At 33.7% G+C, this 14,172-nt stretch overlaps 1 protein-coding gene across 2 annotated transcripts in view; it reads left to right on the top strand.

The window, feature by feature from the left end:
• Nucleotides 1-3,026: 3,026 nt before the first annotated feature.
• LOC143236609 (fatty acid CoA ligase Acsl3-like) overlaps nt 3,027-14,172 on the top strand; it is a 93,538-nt gene continuing 82,392 nt past the window's right edge. The window contains exons 1-2 of one of the 2 annotated variants that reach the window (XM_076474924.1): nt 3,027-3,237; nt 9,113-9,187. The gene's annotated coding sequence lies outside the window, so the exon portion shown is untranslated. The remainder of the gene's footprint in view (nt 3,238-9,112; nt 9,188-14,172) is intronic. The other variant, XM_076474921.1, reaches the window with a different exon arrangement.

The raw sequence follows: 14,172 nt of genomic DNA, 5'->3' as shown, positions 1-14,172 counted from the left end.
GTGGAAAACAGTTATAGATTTAGTACACTTACTGAAATATCTAACATATATATCTGTACTTTTCAAAGGTAAACAGTGCACACTCTTCTATATATTCATTTTTTAAAGAAAAATTAATCAAGAAAAAAGTAATTTACTTTTGCTCTTTGATAGAGAAATGTGTCTACGTTATGCTAGTGGTGAAAATTCTTATCTTGAGATTCACGGATGACATTTATTTAAGTAATTTTGTTTGTTTGTTATTTGAATTTCGCGCAAAGGTACACGAGGACTATCTGCGCTAGTCGCCCATAATTTAGCAGTATAAAACTAGAGGGAAGGCAGCTAGTCATCACCGCCAACTCTTGTGGCTACTATTTTACCAACGAATAATGGGATTGATCGTCACTTATAACGTCCTCAAGGCTGAAAGGGCAAGCATGATTGGTGTGATGGGAATTCGAATCTGCGACCCTCAGATAACAAGTCAAGAGTTTTAACCACCTGCCTATGCCAGGCCATTTAAAGAGTTAAAAGGCTGTGTCAACCAGCTCTGGTCTTCCTCTAATGACAAAGTTTGTAAGCAGTGAAGTAGCTCAGTAATAAAGAGAAATTTCTGAATTGCAGGCCGAAGTTTCCTCGGACCGAAGACGACCCAGCATATGTGAAGACAATGTTGTACCATTACTTAAAATCTTTATTTGTAACCTAGGAAATTCTGTTAGAAGAACTAAGCAAGGCATCCCATAAGTCACGAAGATAATGATTTTAGAAATACACCTCAAATTTCGTGAGCACAGAATGGTGCAAATGCTTCTCACAAAGAAATATGAAACTAGAGCTATAAATGTGTGGACCATGACGTTCCTCAATTGCATTATTATTTCCAATGAGGCGACATTCCATAGTGTAAAACAGTGTAAGAAATAACTGCCAAAATCGAAAAAAGTCATAGTTCTCACGTCGCTCTTGGATGCTTGCGTGAAATTAATAGTTGACATACTATATCCTGACGAAAGGTTTCTTTTTTTATTTCAAAAGAAATTTACCAGTAGAGTTATTAATTTTCCACAGTTGTAAGCTGGTTGTGTTATTAAGATGTATTGCTTCCAAATTAACCACCTTATTTCACTTTATATTTGTGAAAAGACAACCGCAGTACAGAATTTATCATGTTATCCAGTGTGGTGCACTCTCTAGACCTAACACATAGTTACGGCTTACACCCTATTTCCAGCCACACTGTCCAATCCCAAGGAAATCTCAATAAAAAGAATATTAGCTTCTCGTGTTTGTCAGAGTTTTTGAAGAATGGTAAAGGCGCTTGTGAGATCAACGGAAACTATGTGGGGATGTGGGCGTATAAGACCTAAAGATATATAAACCAACGTGTATCATACCTTTCGTCTCTATTGTTCTTAGTAGGAAAACATTTTACGTTTCTAAAAAAATCTATATCTTTCCATAAAGGAAAGTTTTTAATAAAAACAGCCATAGCTAAACGTGGCTAGTGTCAAAATAAAAATTGCTATTTATAGTGCCAATAATGACATATTTATTTTCATGTAAGTAAACTGAATTATGGGAACGTGGTAATATTTTATTTGAAAAGTAGCCTTCCTGATGTAATTTAAGCTATTTTGGCTCTTTGCATATAGTATTTTACTAGTCGCTATTAGTATTAAGTCTCAGTGCTGTACCGGGGAAAGTGTACAGTCTTTCCTAACTAAATCATTTCTGACAGGTTTCGATACCTTCTGCTACTTCTTCACAAGTAAAGTGGAACCAAACACATAATAATGTGTATTGGTAGCAATAAAGTATTCAAAGTTAAATGATGTATTGGTAGCAATAAAAAAGGAAAGTATTAAAAATTAAATTGTGTGTTGTTAACAGTAAAAAACGAAAAATATTAAGAGTTAAGTTATGTATTGGTAACAATGAAAAATGAAAATTATTAAAAATTAAACTGTGTGTTGTTAACAGTAAAAAACGAAGAGTATTAAAAATTAAATTGTATGTTGTTAACAATAAAAACGAAAAATATTAAAAATTAAGTTATGTATTGGTAACAATAAAAAAGGAAAAATATTAAAAATTAAATTATGTGTTGTTAACAGTAAAAAACGAAAAATATTAAAAATTAAGTCACTTATTGGTAACAATAAAAAAGGAAAGTATTAAAAATTTAAATGTCTTGTGTTTCATTTGAATTTAATTACTTGTATTGTGTAATCTTGAAATGAAATACAGTTAATTAACACAATTTTTAAATAAATACGAAAAATAATATCTTCATTAACTAAAAACAAACAAAATCAATTAAAAATTTGCACAAGGTATTTTAAACCAACCGAAAATGGCCAGGCACGAACAAATAGGTAGAGCACTTGACTCGCAATTTGAGGGTCGCGAATTCGAATCCACGCTTTACATGCTTGCCCTTTCTGCCGTGGAGGCGTATAATGTCATAGTCAATCCCACTATTCGTTGGTAAAAAAGTAGCCCAAGAGTTGGCAGTGGGTGGTAAGGATTAGCTGCCTTCTCTCTACTCTTATACAGCTAAATTAAGGAGGGCTAGCGCAAATAGCCTTTCTATAGCTTTGCGCGAAATTCAAAACAAACAAACAAACAAACGTCACAGCGAAATTCGACAATACCTTTCGTCATTCTTTCTTAATTCAAAAGTTCAGAAAACTATTAGATTATACCATGCACGCCATTGTTGCTATGTCAGTCACTTACTCTCGTGACCAGGATTTAAGATATCCACATGGCTCAAACATTGCGGAAGATTTCGTCAATACCTCCTGATTGAATAAAGTTACTATATTTACATGGAATTTTATTAAGAATGTGCGCAATAAAATTATAGACTGTTCCGTTTCCTGCAAAATGAGATATGCTAGTTTTATTTATTAAAATTCAACAACACTGAGTACGGTTACGTTTGATCATTAAGAAAACGTCAGTGGCTGGTTGTCATGACAACTATTATCAACAGTACATTTGGTTTACTTCATATGTTCGAGATATTCGTGCAAAACTACACGACTGCTTAAGCTCTATCATCCATAATTTTGCATTGTTAGACTAGAAGGTAGGCAGCAAGGTTAGAGGTAAGACAGTTAGTTAACAGATAGGCTAGGGATAAGAAAGCTAGTCAACAGCATCCATAGTATGTACTTGAAATACTCCAATCGTAATTGGAATATGACCGTTACCCTTATAACACGACACAGAGCGTCAAACAGCATGGTGAGTACTCAGTAATTTAATCTATCTTGTGTTAATTTATTATAAAAACCTAAGATTGTTTTCATCTTTAATCCAATTGCTATGACAAGAAGTCATCCAATCTAGTAGGAAAAACATAGAATATAATCATAAAACGGTCGTCAAAAAGTCACTAATTTAGTTTTATCACCAAATTTATCACAAACAACTTATTTGACCCATAAAAGTGAGGGTACTACACAGGAATAAATGGCAGAATTATATGCCAGATCTGTCACAGTGATAAAAGACATTTTTTTTTTAATTTCTCTAGCTACAAACAAAAATTAAATTCAGTAAAACAAGTGTTACTACATACACATTGTTAAAACATCTTATTAAGTAAAACAAGTATTACTACATACACATTGCTAAAACATCTTATTAAGTAAAACAAGTATTACTACATACACATTGCTAAAACATCTTATTAGGTAAAACAAGTATTACTACATACACATTGCTAAAACATCTTATTAAGTAAAACAAGTGTTACTACATACACATTGTTAAAACATCTTATTAAGTAAAACAAGTTTTGCTACATACACATTGTTAAAACATTCTATTAAGTAAAACAAGTATTACTACAGACACATAGTTTAAACATCTTATTAAGTAAAACAAGTGTTACTACATACACATTGTTAAAACATCTTATTAAGTAAAACAAGTATTACTACAGACACATTGTTTAAACATCTTATTAAGTAAAACAAGTATTACTACAGACACATTATTTAAACATCTTATTAAGTAAAACAAGTATTACTGCATACACATTGCTAAAACATCTTATTAGGTAAAACAAGTATTACTACAGACACATTGTTAAAACAACTTATTAAGTAAAACAAGTATTACTATATACACATTGCTAAAACATCTTATTAGGTAAAACAAGTATTATTACAGACACATTGTTAAAACATCTTGTTAAGTAAAACAAGTATTACTACAGACACATTGTTAAAACATCTTATTAAGTAAAACAAGTATTACTACAGACACATTGTTAAAACATGTTATTAAGTAAAACAAGTATTTCTACAGACATATTGTTTAAACATCTTTTCAACGCAAACGATTGATCAGTCGATAAAGTGAGATAGTAAATTCTACTTTTATTCTGTTATAGGTTTGTTTACCCTTCATTTGTTTTTCCCTATATGGCTTAGTACAACTGTGACGTTTTAGTTATATTGAATTACTAACTTACATTCTAGGTAAAGCACGTTGAATTTGCGTATGTTTGTTTGTATTGAGACGCTGGTTCCCCATAGAAGCGACGTACAGATTTTAATGTTGTGGAATATTATGTAAGTTACTTAGTTAGATGAGATTCGTGGCCCGTAATCGTCAGGTAGTTAGGGTGTTTAACTCGTAATCTGAGGGTCGCGGTTTCAAATCCTCGTCACACCAAACATGCTCGTTCTTTAAGCTGGGAGGCCGTTATAATTTAACGTTCAATCCTATTATTCATTAGTAAAAAGAGTAGCCCAAGAGTTGGTGGTGGGTGGTGATAACTAGCTGCCTTCCCTCTAGTCTTACACTGCTAAATTAGGGACGGCTAGCGCAGATAGTTCTCGTGTAGCTTTGCGCGAAATTCTAACCAAAGCAAACTACTAAATAAAACTCATCCTTTGATCGTAAAGGAGCTAGTGCAAACTGAAGACTTAGAATAGATTACATCTAACCGTTGTTTGGTATTGTTATTAAAGTTGGAGTGATTTAATTTTGGAATATTGAGTTTCTTTCGGAATTAGTCTTTTATCTTCTTGGTCTTTTTTATGTAATTAATTTATTTATTGAAGTTGATAACAGTGATATTTACGTTTTATGGGTATTTTTAAGATTTGTATAAAGTTAGTTAATTTTTTTTTGTAAGGGATAAAAATTTTATTCTAACTTCTTGAATGTTTTATTTTGAATTTCTGTGGTTGTTAAATTTTGATAAATTGTGTTTTAGTAAGATCCTGGTTGTAGTAGCGATTTGTTTTGGTCAGTGTATTACAATGTGATCAGTTATATAACTGAACGAGTTGTATATATGCACATTATAATCGTATCGTGGTTAGTGTGCGAAACGATGAGCTGGAAGAGCAAGGATGTCAGACTTTTAAAGAGGGTATGATAGTGGGTGCCTGACTAGTAGAAAGTTTCTCAAGGGATAAGCCTGAATGCTATATTTACCCCAATAATTCCGTGATGACATATTTGAATCAATGTCAAACCAATCTCTTAGACGAACATACTACAATGGGAAAAAATAGCCTTTAGAATCCTCTGAAGTCTGCAACGTGTAGTCCACATTTTCGCTGAAAAAGATTTAAATTTAATATTCGATTGGGAAGCAGGTTTTACCATGAAGAAGAACCTAAGCTACTAGCCTTGGATTGACTAAAGGAAGTATAACATTGCACAGGATTGTAAAGTGTAAGAATTGTCAAACTATATCTAGGATGGCCGATTACTTTAACAGTGTTTAGAATATGACCATCCACTACAGTATAGTGTGAAAGATATTGCACAAAAATATCGTATGACAGACAACAACCAATCTTTATGTTTGTTTTATATGAGGTTCCAGGTTTTTTTGCAAGGAAAAATATCGAACAATAACTGAAATAGATTTACTTTCCCTCATTCTGTTCCAATAGTAGCACTTCTCTCTGTTTATACTGTTCCAATAATACACGTTGTTTGACACTTCATTGTTTTTATACTGTTCCAGTAGAACCACGTTACCCTGTCTTCTAAAGGATAATCTATTGAAGGTGTTATAATGGTGATGATATTGCTGAAACACACTTCACTCTCCGTATACTGATACAACAGTTTACGCTGTTAAAAGTGTTATAATGGCAATAAGGTATGGGAATATTCTCGTGGTAGAAAACTGATTCTTGGTTTCTTTACAATACCAATTAACATTTATTCTGCAGCTTCACTTTGCTGTTGGTTGTCTCCATCCCATAAAGCTACATTTTTACCCCAACAGACTAAGCGCTCTTCCAAAATGATAACGCAATGAAACCCACACTTTTATTGTTCAAAAATGGTTAGACGAGCATGAAAGTGTCTTCTGGTATCTTCACTTAACGAACGTGATGATAAATTAATTATCACTTTCATCATTATTTTATTCGCCTGTTGACGTCAGTGATTTATTTTCAGATTATGAAATCTTCCAGTGGTTTAACCCAATGTTAAGTGGGAGTATACAATAACTGAGACACCAAAACTGGTTCAACCCGATATTAAGTGGAAGTGTACAATAACTGAGAAATCAAAAGTGGTTCAACCCGGTATTAATTGAGAGTGTACGACAACAAAAACGTGAAAATAATCTCAAAATATTTTTTACATATTAAAACACAAAAATACTGCACATGATATGCAGACCAGAGTACTACACTACACTCTCATTTTTTTATGTATTCCCAAATTAGTTTGGCTTTTAAGCATCTGGTTGGTCAAGATTTCCTTTCTTGGTTACTCTGTGTCACATTTATAGATTTTTAAAATTCCAATTTATCATCGATGTGCCTTTCTCGCCTAATTAGCTAATATTACTTTAACAATCAATTCTCTGATTGCTTTAGTGATAGCTCTTATAAATAATAAACTGGAGAAGATGGTTGCTCTTTTGGTGTTGTTTTATGTTAGTTGTTGTTGTTTTGAATTAAGCACAAAGCTACACAATTGGCTATCTGTGCTCTGTCCACCACGGATATCGAAACCTTGTTTTTAGCGTTGTAAGTCCACAGACATAGCGCTGTGCCACTGGGGGAGCTGTTTTATGCTAGAAACGTGAAATCAAAAATGCCTATTTCTCACTGATTGCACTTATATCATAACTTCTGAGTGCAATTTTCTCCCCCTTTTCTCTTCTTTTGATAATTCACATATTATCATATTGAATTGTTCGTGAAAAGCTTTGATGTTCTCAAATTGGACTATTGTTTACAAGAAGCAGGTATTCGTATATTGGACTATTTTTTCCTAGAAAAAAGGTTTGACTTGTTTTGAATTTCGTACACAAAGGCTATCTGCGCTAACCGACACTAATTTAGCAGTGTTAGATTAAAGGAAAGTCAGTTAGTCAACACCACCTACCATCAAATCTTGGACTACTTTTTACCAACAAATAGTACGGTTGAAAGTAACATTATAATGTTCGCATAGCTGAAAGGGCGAATATGTTCGACGAAGGGGATTGGAACCCACAATCCTCAGATTGTGAGTCGAGCGCTCAATCAACCAGGTCATGCCAAGTCAGTAAAACATCAGCTAGCCAATGACAGCAACTACCAACTTTTTGGTCTCTGTTATCTGACTTAATAACTGGATTTAACCATCATAATATTTTTGTGCGCTCAAGGCTTAATAGCGCTAAATGCATTTTTTTTAAACTGGTCTGGAACAGCTAAACAAAACTACATAAGCCATAAACGTTTTAGTGAGTCTTTGAGAGTATCCATCGCAATAAATTACGAAAGAAAAAGTTCTAAAGTTATCAGAACATAAATACAATCTCACAACTGGTTTGGGCAGTAGGCTTTCACATTAAGCGAAATAAACAGTCATGCAATGAGAACAAAAAAATGAGTCTAGGGGTTGATGACCAACAACAATATAAACCAACAATGAAAATAATATACAAATTGAATAACATTTAAATACGAAACATACAATTTAGGTAATCACAAATTATTGAAGTAGCAACACTAGTTAAATAAATTCTAGCTTTTTTATAATTGGTGCTACACAGTAACTATACGTGCCTGCTACAAGAACTTCTAATGAAATATGTAAGCTGCCTTTTTAAAACAGCTTGTTAGTCAGCATATTAAAAAATACAAAACCAACGAAACCACAATATGAAAACATATATATGTAGGTTTGTGAGACTTGGTGATCCAAGTCCTCGAGTGGTGTGTTAAAGTAGCTCATTTTGATTTGGTTTTCTCCAAGACAATGTACTTCAGAAAAATTCCTCGAATATTTTCAATTATCTTAAGATGTAGTTTAAGTATTACAAACATTAACGATGTGACACTGTGTAAGCAGTTGAGAAGATAAACATCTAGCTTACACAGGCAGTGGTAGAAATCAGTAGCAACTTGTAGAATGTTTACTGGCTCTTAAACTCAGTAAATTATGTTCTTTTCCATGACTTCACATGACGAATATAACCCTTTACTTTTCACATTACAGTTATGGGAACATGGTCAGTCATAACTCAAATTCACTTGCACCTCTGTCTGGAATGAATAAATATTCAGATGTTGAGTAAACTTTTCAGATTCACCATAAAGCAGAATTCCCTGAACGTACGGTGTCAAAGGTCATAAAGCTATTATGCTTTTTTCAATATCCTCGTATTAAAATAAAATCTGCTTTTTTGTATAGTCAAGCATGCCTACCTTGTGGCACTGGAAGTCTATACCAGGTATGTGATGTGAACACTTCTTTTGAAGCAAGGTAATTAGGATGTCTTTGGACTAAGTTTTAGGTTTTTTCCCTTCTGCGTCTTTCTAAACAATTCAGTAGCCCCTCCTAATAACGCCACTTGATGTCTCTTTATGGATTCTGATGTGACCAAAGAAGGCTAAAGAAATACGACGCTATAATAGAATCCTTTACATCAATCTTTTGAAAATCACTAAAGTTTGCCAAAGTTTAAGAACAATAACAACAAGAAATCTGATCTAAACGTAGTTTCTTCTTAGCTTTCTTTGTTTTAATTTGCCAGTATTCACTTCTCAGAATTAAGGCTAATTAAAATCATACGATCATAAACATTCTTTTTTTTCAAAATCATTCAGTTGCAGGTAATTTTTTGTAAAAATAGTGACTACCACCTTCTTTCCTTACCAAGCCAAAAGATGATATCTGAGAAGAAGCATTATGGACTTATTCTTGTTTGGTAAGTACAACGATTACCAGTTTAAGATATTAACATCAGTGTTTCATCCCAATATGAATTCTACTATATATCTTTATTCTATGTGATCAAGTTTAAGAGATATCTGTTACTCATACTTACAAAATTAATATTCCGCATGACTCAAGACGTTTCAAACATTTCTAAAGAAACCGCCATTTCTTAATAATAACATGCTCTCCACGTTAACACATTTAAACTGTTAATTTAGACAATAAGTGGGAATACTGGTAGAATTATTTAAAACTGTACAAATGCAAGGTAAAGATGGGTGCTGTCAAACCACATCCTGAATACACAAGTTTTGAATTTATTTATTAATGTTAATTATAGGGGGAGAAGAGAATGTATTGTCAGTACCACGCTTGTGCGTCTAATATTTAACCCAGTTATATACAATTCAAAAGTTTACTGCTTTAAAAAAATAAACGCTATATGTTATACAGGTTGTCATACTTCCAGTGAACCCAGAGAGTGGAGAAACCGATTGAGTCTAGCTGTATAAGAATACCAGCAACTGATGCAGACAAAATTTATGAAATGAACCTGAAAACATTTCTTTATCGAGAAACAAAATAAAAGTAAATTTTGAGTCTACGTTTTACATTTTCACGAGCTTTATCTGTCTGTGTTCCAGTCTTCCAGCCTTCTAAAACTATGTCCTTATTCTTTAACTTTCCAGGTAAAAAATGTGCACTTTTTTTAAAACTGCAATCTCGCTTAAGATTAACCTCGCTTCCTTTATTCTTGAACAACATTTTAAGTGTCTGTACCTGATCAAAGACAATACCAGGCATTGTTCTAAGATAAATCCCACCCCAAGTGAAACAAGATGTAGCCAGAAGCTTGGGTTAATAAAAGCAACAACTAGGCTAATATGAAACCAACTTGGTGACGTTTAACAAAGTTTAGATATTTAGAAGACACCACAAAGGCAAGCACATTTTATTATAAGCCAGGTAAATTACGTTTTATATTTTCCAATGTTTAAAGGTGAAGTGGCTATCATATATGTGGGGCTTAAAAATTCATGTCACGAAAAAATTTCTTTCCATATTTTTCTGTCCCAGAATGACCAAGTAGTTATGACTCTTGACTCGCAATCTGAGGATCGCGAGATCGAATTCACGTCTCAACAAATATGCTCGTCCTTTCAGGCGTGGGGGCGTTATAATGTTCGATCGATCCATTACTCGTTAGTAAAATAGTAACCCAAAAGCTGGCGGTGAGTAGAGATGGTTAGCTACCTTCCTTCTCGTTTTTCACTGCTTTAGGCACGGCTAAAACGAATAGCCCTCGTGTAGCTTTGCACGAAATCCAAAACGAAGCAAACCATATGTTTTTTAAAAAATATAAATTCAATTTTATCCACAAACAAATGTCCTGCTACACCCCAAGCTCTAATGATCTATTAAGCACACGTATTATGGTGTTTTAAGTGGGTGGGCCACAAATTTACCTCAAAATAGCTTTGTCATTACCAGAAAAATAATGATTATATATTTACTATAATGTCTATAACCAGATATGAATGATGAATAATTTTAAGTTCCCAAACCTGACACACTATTGCTGTCGTGCTTATGTTACTCGCATAACAATTTTTCACCTGCGATATGAAAATACAGGAAAAAGATGGGATATTCCTAATGTCTTTTTGGTACTAGTTTACCTCCAAGGTTATACCATTCGCAACTGCTCTACAATCCGTACTTGTTTTGTTTTAGTACTTCGAAATTTAAATATGGTTTTAATTCACTACAGCAAATTACGCATATCTATACGTATAGTTTATATCGTTGATTATTTTACTAATAAAAGTTTTCTTTATGTTAAGCACTCCAACAAACCTTTTAGAAGTCAAACATTTTTTACTTACAGTAAAAAATAATCTAAGTGATCACTGGTTCTCGAATATTTTCAAATGAGTGTTTTAAAGACGAGTCGTTACTGTAGGTTAATGAAATGCTTCAATCTTTTTTATGAGAAAGACAATAAACGTCTCATTTTGTTCATTGCCTTCCTTATTTGCACAATATTTTATAGAACTCGACTGTCAAGAAAGAAAGTTAAAGAAACTCTGGGACATATACGTATTTCATATTGTCATACATTTTTTTTTCTTTTGTGTAAACGAAAGCGAGAAGGTGACTTATCTTGCTAGATAATGATATTGCTTATTTACAAAAGGAATTCACAAACTTGGACAAGAAGGGGGTGCTGTGATCCATGTGGAGCTGAGGCATGTACAAACGTGTTCCTTTTTAAATGAAATTGATATTTCAAAAGTGCTTACGTTTAAAGTAAATTGCACCATTATAACAACACAAAGGAAAGTTGCAAAGACTAAATGGGCACTAGCAATATATATTATAGTAAACTACGCCATTTCTAAGATGGGGTCCTCATTCTGGATGCCTAATGGGGTCCTTTACCAAAAAAGGTATGAGAACTCCCACTCAAGGTCTTTTATAATGTACAGTTCTTAGACTCTTCTGCCTTCCATAAATCTATTATTAGACTTTTTGTTAAGATTTTCATGTAGGTGAATATTATTGAAACTTTTAATAAAACAAAGTCTTCCACGATGACCTGAATCTCACCAATTTTATGTAAAGGTGATATGGAAAGATATAGTGCACTTCTCGATGTCTTCACTTTTTGATGGTATTTAGTGTTAGCTGACACGTTAAGTGCAAATAAACTGTCACTAAAGTTTCCAGATTCTTCAGTTTTATGCACTCGATTGTTTTAAGTAATGGCCACCATTTTTAATAAGTTAGAAACATGTCAGTTACAACACTGTTAATTTCAACAATATACTCAAGTGTCTTAGAAAGCTTTCTGTGTTCCCGGATATACTATACACGATACCACTCTACTTCTTGGCTCTAAGAATTTCTCACGCCACCTGGTGGACTTGTACAGGTCAATATGTAATAGTAAAGGTGTTATCTACGTTCCGGTAATCGAACCAACGTACACTTATCGCTACCTGGATCTTACATTTGGGTTGTTAACCTTCCCAGTATCTTTTTACCCGTATTTCTTAAAGAACGTAGCCTGCAGACGGTAATTCAAAGTAATTAGGTTTATGAAATAAAATATATAAGATACCTCACTATTTTATTTTAAATTTGGAAGATTTATCATGGTTTTATTTTACTGTCCAATTCCGAATTAGATACGCTAACGCGGTTAACTGTGTTTGTTTGCTTCAACAGTCAAACTACCAGTCAAACTACAATAAACACACTGCTTGTCGTGACAAACTGACATTATGTGCTTAACCTGCAGTATATCATACCGCTAGGAATGGCTTAACGTCACTACTAATTAGAAGTTATTGTCTATATATTAGTTCATTCTTGGAAGATGTAACCAATGGATAAATTATGAAGAGTTAAAACATTCAAGCTTTTAAGCACAGAAATAATGCATTTGTTTGTTTTTTTAATTTCGCGCAAAGCTACACGAGGGCTATCTGCGTTAGCTGTTCTTAACTTAGCAGCGTAAGACAAGAGGGAAGGCAGCTAATCATCACCACCCACTGCCAACTCTTGGGCTACTTTTTTACCAACGAATAGTGGGATTGACCGTGACATAATAATGCCCCCACTGCTGAAAGGGCGAATATGTTTGGTGTGACGGGAATTCGAACCCGCAACTCTCAGGTTACAAGCCAAGCGCACTAATCGTCTGCCCACCACGGTATCTAAACCTGGTTTTAAGCAGTATAAGTCCGAAATCGTGCCATTGTGTCACTAGGGGGCAAAATAATGTGAATATCGTTTTAAATAAAATCTGAACATTTGATTATTGTTGGTTCTAAAAACATATGTGGACGTTGGATAACAATTGTCTAAAATAATATATTTGTTTGTTATAGAACAAATCTACATACAAGGGTACCTCCGTTCTGTCCACCAACGTCCTCACCCCACTGGCATAGCGGAATGTCTGCGGACTTACGACATTAGAATTCAGATTTCGATACCCGTAGTTGACAGAGCACACATAGCCCATTGTGTAGCTTTATGCTAAATTCCAAACACAAAATTCGCCAGTAACGTAAACTTGTCATGCGTAAATTATAAATAGTGAGAACTTAAAAAAACAACACATGATAAACAGCTAACTTTGAACTTTGGTAATGTAGAATTACTTTGATCTACCGCGGACAATTGTTGGTTAGGTGGGTTTGTTTCTGTTACGTTATATTAGGTGTTTACTATTCTATCTATTGTATAGGGATTCAAACTGGTGACCAAACTAGAGACAACTAATTATATTTTATTCTTCATTCTGTTGATTTCAACATAAAACTGTGTTGAAGAGGTCTTGGGTATCTAACTTATCCTAGAACTTACCTAAACATATTATCTGTAGGTTTGACGATAACACATGTGTGTAAATCTGTCTGAACCTAATCATTACATATCAATGCTTCATACCAGTGATGTTCCTATTTCACAATACACGACAGCACTACTAGCCTTACAATAACAAGGATCTTGTGTTGTGAATCTGAGAATCCTCGGTCAATATTCCGTTTCCAATAAAATAGCAAACTGTACATGTGATTGTAGTGCGTTATAACAACGACAGTCAAACCCTTCTGTTTGATTACAGTAATTCAAGAGTGAGTGGCGAGAGATGTTGATTAGCTGTATTCTCTCCAATCTATTAAGGGCGGCTAGCACTAAAAGTTCTTGAGTCATTTTTGAATATTCTAAATATACAGATGAAAACACATTTTGTAGTCCCATCTTTACTTTCTGAGAGAGAAGAGACACAAAATACAACTGGTTGTATTTTAACAACACATAAAACATATTATTTTAAAGCTTTAAGGGGGATGAAGGTTGGTGTTTAAGTAGCTGTATATTTATTAGTAGAACGGTTGTTCACCAGCTCTCATCTCTTGAAGGAAACACGTGGCTTACTTTTCAAAAATTTAGAGCTTA

This window comes from Tachypleus tridentatus, chromosome 13 (genome assembly GCF_004210375.1).
Source record: "Tachypleus tridentatus isolate NWPU-2018 chromosome 13, ASM421037v1, whole genome shotgun sequence".
NCBI lineage: Eukaryota > Metazoa > Arthropoda > Merostomata > Xiphosura > Limulidae > Tachypleus > Tachypleus tridentatus.
This window is presented reverse-complemented; position numbering and strand designations above follow the sequence as displayed.